The sequence below is a fragment of the Convolutriloba macropyga genome, chromosome 7 (genome assembly GCF_964194025.1).
Source record: "Convolutriloba macropyga chromosome 7, txConMacr16.3, whole genome shotgun sequence".
NCBI lineage: Eukaryota > Metazoa > Xenacoelomorpha > Acoela > Convolutidae > Convolutriloba > Convolutriloba macropyga.
The window spans coordinates 63113723-63120071 of NC_134474.1; the positions used below are offsets into that span (position 1 = coordinate 63113723).

General features: G+C 36.6%; 2 protein-coding genes across 4 annotated transcripts in view; both read left to right on the forward strand.

Annotated features, from left to right (window-relative positions):
* LOC142343235 (uncharacterized) overlaps positions 1-6349 on the forward strand; it is a 595961-nt gene that overhangs the window by 352186 nt on the left and 237426 nt on the right. The window lies entirely within an intron of this gene.
* The window catches only part of LOC142343234 (uncharacterized), a 374820-nt gene that overhangs the window by 178567 nt on the left and 189904 nt on the right, over positions 1-6349 (forward strand). The gene's annotated exons all lie outside the window — the stretch shown is intronic.

A 6349-nucleotide genomic window follows, 5' to 3' on the forward strand; every position in this document is an offset into this window, starting at 1 on the left:
CCCTTTCCCCTACCCCCCCCCCCTCCCCCCCTCTCCTCGCTCAGCCAATTTCTTCCCTTATTTCCAATCACCCAACTTTGCTTCCTATTATTCAAGTTGGGCAACAAAACAGGAGAAATCAGAGAATGATAGAATTTGTTCTGACGTCATAAAGTGCAAGCAATCAAATACACAATTCCTACTCCTCCTCCTTCTTTTCCTGCTCTTGTTATTCTCTGTATTTCCTTGTCTCTCTTCCTCTTTTCCCTCTTTCCCTGTTCTCCCAGGATGCGGCTTCCTGTGTGCCCTGTTCACGCGTTTCCTCCGCACAGAGGGTGCTGGTCTTGCCCACTCTCTCCCGCGTGGTCGCCTCTCGACTTTGCAACTTTTGCAAACTTAAGGCCACATTTGCACACGAACGATTTCACTTTGCAAGGCCTATTTAAAGATTGATATTGGATTAGATTAAAACTTTTCATGTCAAAGGCAGAGTTAAAAAGCTATACAAAGCTATATGAAGAAAAGGCTATTTGTCAATCATTTTGACCTACTGGTAAAAATTATATGATACCAGTATAAACCACAGCTGTTAAATAATTCAGCTTCCATGGCTACAGCTGAACCGATTATTTGTACATAAGGTTTTCAGTGCACAGAAGTTTATCGGTATATTTAAATGAGGACACCATAAGTAAGAAAACTGCCTAAATCAAATCACTCGCTTCTACCCAGTCAACTAAAAATTGATACACCTTGATAAGAAACATTAAATGTTGATAGATCTTGCCAAAATCTTGACATGGTACTTGCCATGAAACATCACGATTTGTACGAACATGCAAGATCTTTGCATTGGTATTAAGAGTCAAGATTTGGCAAGATAACCAAGAAACGTTTACCTCGACATGGCAAGATACACTAAGTTGTAAGAAATGAAAATCACCTTTTAACAATATTCAACATGAATTCATACGATTAAGCGCAAATTATCAAGATTTGCGTGATAGCCGAGAGTTAAGGTGTGTGATTGTCACGCCAATGATTGAGAGTTCAATCCCCTGCCTCCGTGAAGCTGTCTGTGTAAGTATGAGCTCTTACTTAACCATAGCTTCAGGTTGGCCATAGCCTGACCAATGTTGGCTGCCATAACGGTACCACGTGAAAGTCTCAGACGCAAAAAGTGGCCATAGTCACCAAAAAAGAGCATTCATGCTCACCAAATGAACAGTCTGAGGTGTGGGAATAATAGAAAAAGGACAGCTGAGAACAGGCTACTGTTAATACACTGCAGACTGAAAGCCTAAAGCTGCTCCACTGCAATTGCGCAGAAACACATTTATTAATATTTATCATGAATTATCAAGAATCTTCAAATTTGTCGGAAAATTCAGCTTGCGTTAGTTCATTAACCTCGAATTGATTATACCCTTTCCAGTATAATGAATTTTTTGAGTGGGTGAAAGCCCGTTATGTAAAGTTAATCAAAATTACAGTCAAAACCTACTGAAATAAAAATTGGAAATTCATTTTGAGGAACAACTAAGCTTTTTGTATTAATTACAAATTCTGTATTTAATACAAAAGCTTAGCCGTTCCTCAAAATAAATTCCAAATTTTTTTTCAGTAGTTTTTGTCTGTGATATTGATTAATTTTACATAAAGAGCTTCTTTCCACTCAAAAAATTCATTATAATGGAACAGGTTTGCTCAATTCTTGGTTAATAAACCAACGTAAGCTAAATTTTCGGACAATTTTGAAAATTCTTGTACACTAAACACACAAAATTGTTTTTCCAAGAGCGGGTATACTTTAAAAAAATCACAATTTGTTTTTCGCAGTTTTTCGGCAACTAGCACGGTTTTGTGACCTATGGGCGCTAGCTCTATTTCGTTTCTGAAGACGGAAGTCAAATGGGTCAAACGAAAAATCGGCCAAGCGAAAAATTGCATAAAAGACAAACAGGATCAATATATTTGCTACAAGTAGCTTTCAAGAGCAATTAACAATGATTTCATAAAAACGTACCTGATATGTCATTCATGATAAAAAACAATTCTACTATAACTCATTGTTAATGAGGATCAGAGATGATGACCTTACGCCACATAACAGCAGCTGAAATGCGGCATCAACAAAGAGAGAGAGAGGAGAGAGAGAGAGAGAGAGAGAGAGAGAGAGAGAGAGCGAGAGAGAGAGAGAGAGAGAGAGAGAGATAAAGAGAGAGATAAAACGCGAACGATAAAGAAACGATAAGTTTTCACCTGAAAAGAAAACTGAAATAGTTTCACAGGCTCATAAATATCCATACATTTGGAAAACAAAAATTTTCCAAATTTTTTGAAAATTTTAAACTTTATCCAGAAATTACAAAAACTGGATTCATAAAAAAAATTTTGGTCGCCATCCCATTAACTCGCGAAACAATGCAAAAACCTATTATCAAAAGTTGAAAGACGTCCCAGGCCTCTGCTACCGAAAAAAGTCAAAAAATTATGAAAAAATTGAAAATAATTTGAAAAAATTGCCAAAGTTCGTGATATTAAAATATTGAATAACATGCCACTACATCTATAAACTATGCAGTAACATATTAAAAAAACCCTAGAGGAAATTCCGCGGCTCTTGAGGCTAAAAAGCTGAAACCTAAAAGATGACAAAGAAATTTTAACTTTAAACAATTCAAGATTTCTTTTAAAAAAATTCCTAAAACTTATGATATGATGATGAAAATTAATCAATGGCCAGCAAAAAATTCCAGTAACTTATTATCAAACACTAACGGATGTTTTCTGACCCTTGAGGCTCAAAAAACCAGAATAATGACTATAAATGTCAAAAAATTAAAAGAAAGAGGCAAAAATTTGTCAGAAAAATATGTCAAAAATATGCTAAATTTCGTTATGTTAAACTCCTGCAATATATTCCATATAATCTAGAAATTATACAGTAAGCTATTTCCAAACCCTTGAGGAGGTTCCTTGGCTCTTGAGGCTGAAAAAAACCTAAACCACAAAATGTTAGTAATAACTCTTGAAAAAGCAAGTTTTATCAAACAAAAATGCTAAAATTTTGATATAAAATTTGAAAAACTATTCCATGGCTTAAAAAAATTGGTCAGGCAAGACCTGAATAAGGAAAAACAAATGTCAACAAATTTGAAAAAAATTGCACGTTTTTTCAAAAAAAATGCTAAAATTTGTAATGTTAAAAAGTGGAAACCATTCCATAAACACTAGAAACTATGCAGTGACCTATTATTGAAACCGAAAGGAGGTTCCTTGACACCGAGGGCTGAAAAAATCAACAAATGTCAAAAATTTTCAAAAAGCTTGAAAAAAATTGCAAAACATTATGTAAGTTTGCGTTTTTAGCAAGCGGTTGTTCGTCAGTAGCTAGCCACGGGGGGGGGGGGGGTTGCACCGGGGGCGGGCTGATGGGGGGGCAACACTGGGGTGAGGGGCAACAGCGCGGGGGGGGATGGGGCAAAAGTGGGGGGGAGGTCAACAGTGGGGGTGTCTTCAACCTCTAAGACCCGCCCTTCACACCATAAGTATAAGTATAAGTCTCCGAAAGAGTTTGAGCTTAAATAGAACTGAAAGGCTCTAAGAGCACTTAGTGCCCGCTGGGCGCTACCTGTTCATCCCGTTTTTGAGGACGAAAAGTCAAAAGCGTCAGACGAAAAAACGGTCAAGCGAAAAACCGCATTAAAAAACGACCGGCAGGACTAATATAATTGCTACAACTTCGTTTGAGAGCGATTAAACATCTTAATTCAAACAGTTTCTTTAAATATTTGCAGAAAACATGGAAATGATTTATTGATTAAAACATTTAAAGATCAAATTGCTAATTTGATGAAGCCTTTCATGTAATGAAATAAAGTCTCAATTTTGAAGTGAATCCATACACAACAACCACATGAATTCAAAAATTTGACGTAATTCCAATTATTGATCCCCAATAACTTTTTTGAAATTTGTATTCATTTTAAATTTAATTAAGCCTTGTTGACTTTTATGCACTTTACATGTTAGGCCAGATACAGTAGGTCAATGGAAAAAAGAGAGTTTACATCAATTTAACTAATATAATTTGTCACGACCGAAAATGAGAACTTGTGTTAGTGTAAGAATTATTGTAAGAGAAAGTTAGTTGTTTCGACTCAAACGAACATTCGAAACAAATGAGCATCGCTTTGCACGTTATCTGTACGCTTGAAATTTGAACTTTGACCATCGAATCGTTCAATGGCGTGGCAATATTGTATGAATAATTACAATGTCTGAATGATATATGCGTGGCACTGTTTCAAAGTATAGTCAATTTTCCGCACGGTACACAAATTAATGGGTACTTGTAATAAATAGAGCTAACTTTATGACCTACTCGGGTCGAAGTGGGAGTTTTAAAAGTTGGTAGAAACTATGATTATAAGTTATTGCGTTGACTGCGGTTAAAATTCTATATAACATAGGGTTTTTTAAAGTTTTGTTGAATCGTTGCAAAAATAGATAAGAGTTGCGATGGACGCATTAAATGTCGCGATTTAAAATTTTTCACCGGATACGCTGCAATTCTTACGAAAATTTACGGCTTCTTCTACTTAACAAACGTAAACCCCCTAGTGTTTTAATGACCCCTGTTACCCATTTTGACGACCTTGTGTGTTCATTGATTCATAAAAAAATTAAACAGTAAACTTTTCACAATTTGTTCAAAATTTTTCAACAGCTGCAAATTGGGTCTTCACACAGAACCTTCTTTGATTAATTCGCGAATTTTTCAACACCCCTTTGAGCGTTGAAATAAGTTGTGTGATGCGTTGAGTTTCACGGCGCTTTTATGGGTTTAACTTTAGTTATCGCCAGTGGCTGAACTTTTTAGGTTTTTATTTAATACATGGGTAATTATATAACTCCATTTCTTAAGACCATCTTGCTATGACCGCCAAAAGATAATTCAGGCAGCTTGCAGTGTGTCCAACTTTTATTATTGATTACTGCGTCAGATTAAAACTTTTTCTTGCATTCAGTTCTTTTAAACCCAATGACTATTTTCTGTTGCAATTATAACTTTTGCATTTCCCTGAGCTTTGGGGTGAAAAAACAGATTGTGGATAGAAGTTTGAAAGTTTTCCAACCCTTGTATGACTTTTGAGAATTTATGAAAACCATATACGACCTACTCGGGCATACCACCCAGAGTATTTCAGTACTGAACCTGAGTATCTCCAAATTATCTTGTAAAACCAGTACTGAAACAGCTTATTTACATTTAAAAAGTTGGTCATTAATCCCAGAAAAAAAAACAGAACAGCTATTCAGATTATTCAGAATAATTTCAGTGTAAAATTAGTAGTGTAAAAAAGTCAAAAATGTTGAAACATGCTGAGCATGTCAGAAAAGCATGCTGAGCATGTCAGAAAAGCATGCAAAATGCATGCATTTTGCTGTAACGACACAATACCAGTTTAAACAACTGCATGCATACTACATACGGTGTGCATACTGCTACTTTCACTGATACTGGATGTTTCGGGATGCGTTTTGGGGTGCGTTCGCATAATTGTATAACCAGAGCAGGTATATTCTCGACCTTCCGGGTCACCTAACAGGTGTACTCACGATGTTCCGGGTCACTTTACAGGTGTATTTACGATGTCCCGGGTCACTTTACAGGTGTATTTACGATGTCTCGGGTCACTTTACAGGTGTATTCACGATATCCCGGGTCGCTTTACAGGTGTATTCACGATATCCCGAGTCACTTTATAGGTGTATTTACGATGTCCCAGATCTTTTTACAGGTGTATTTACGATGTCTCGGTTCATTTTACAGGCGTATTTACGACTTCCCGGGTTACTTAAAAGGTTTATTCAAAGAGGGTGAATTAATTGTAGTGGTGGGGGTGAATTAAGGTAGGGGGCTGAAAATTTTGTTTTTTTTTGCATATGTTGTATTTGAAATTTGGCAATGTCTTTTCGATGCTGTACTTTACTTCTATTCGCCCACTGTGCAAATGATGCTGCGATTTTGCAATTTTTCAATGTATTTACATCTGTGCGCGCCCATATTGTAATTTGCAAATTTTGTATATTTATTTTTTACATCGTCTTTTCAATCAGAAAATGTTGTCAGCCTAAAATACATTGTTTTTAACCTTTAGCAGTGCGCGCGCGCTTGTGCGTGTGTGTGCCTCTTTGTGTGTGCATGTGTGCGTGTGTGTGTATATATGTGTGTGTGCAAGTGTGTGTGCGTGTGTGCATGTGCATGTGTATGTGTGTGTGTCTGTGTGTGTGGTGGGATAAGCCTGTGGTGTAATGCAGAATGGTGTTAATATGCCTGTGTTCTGATGCAGAATGGTGTGAA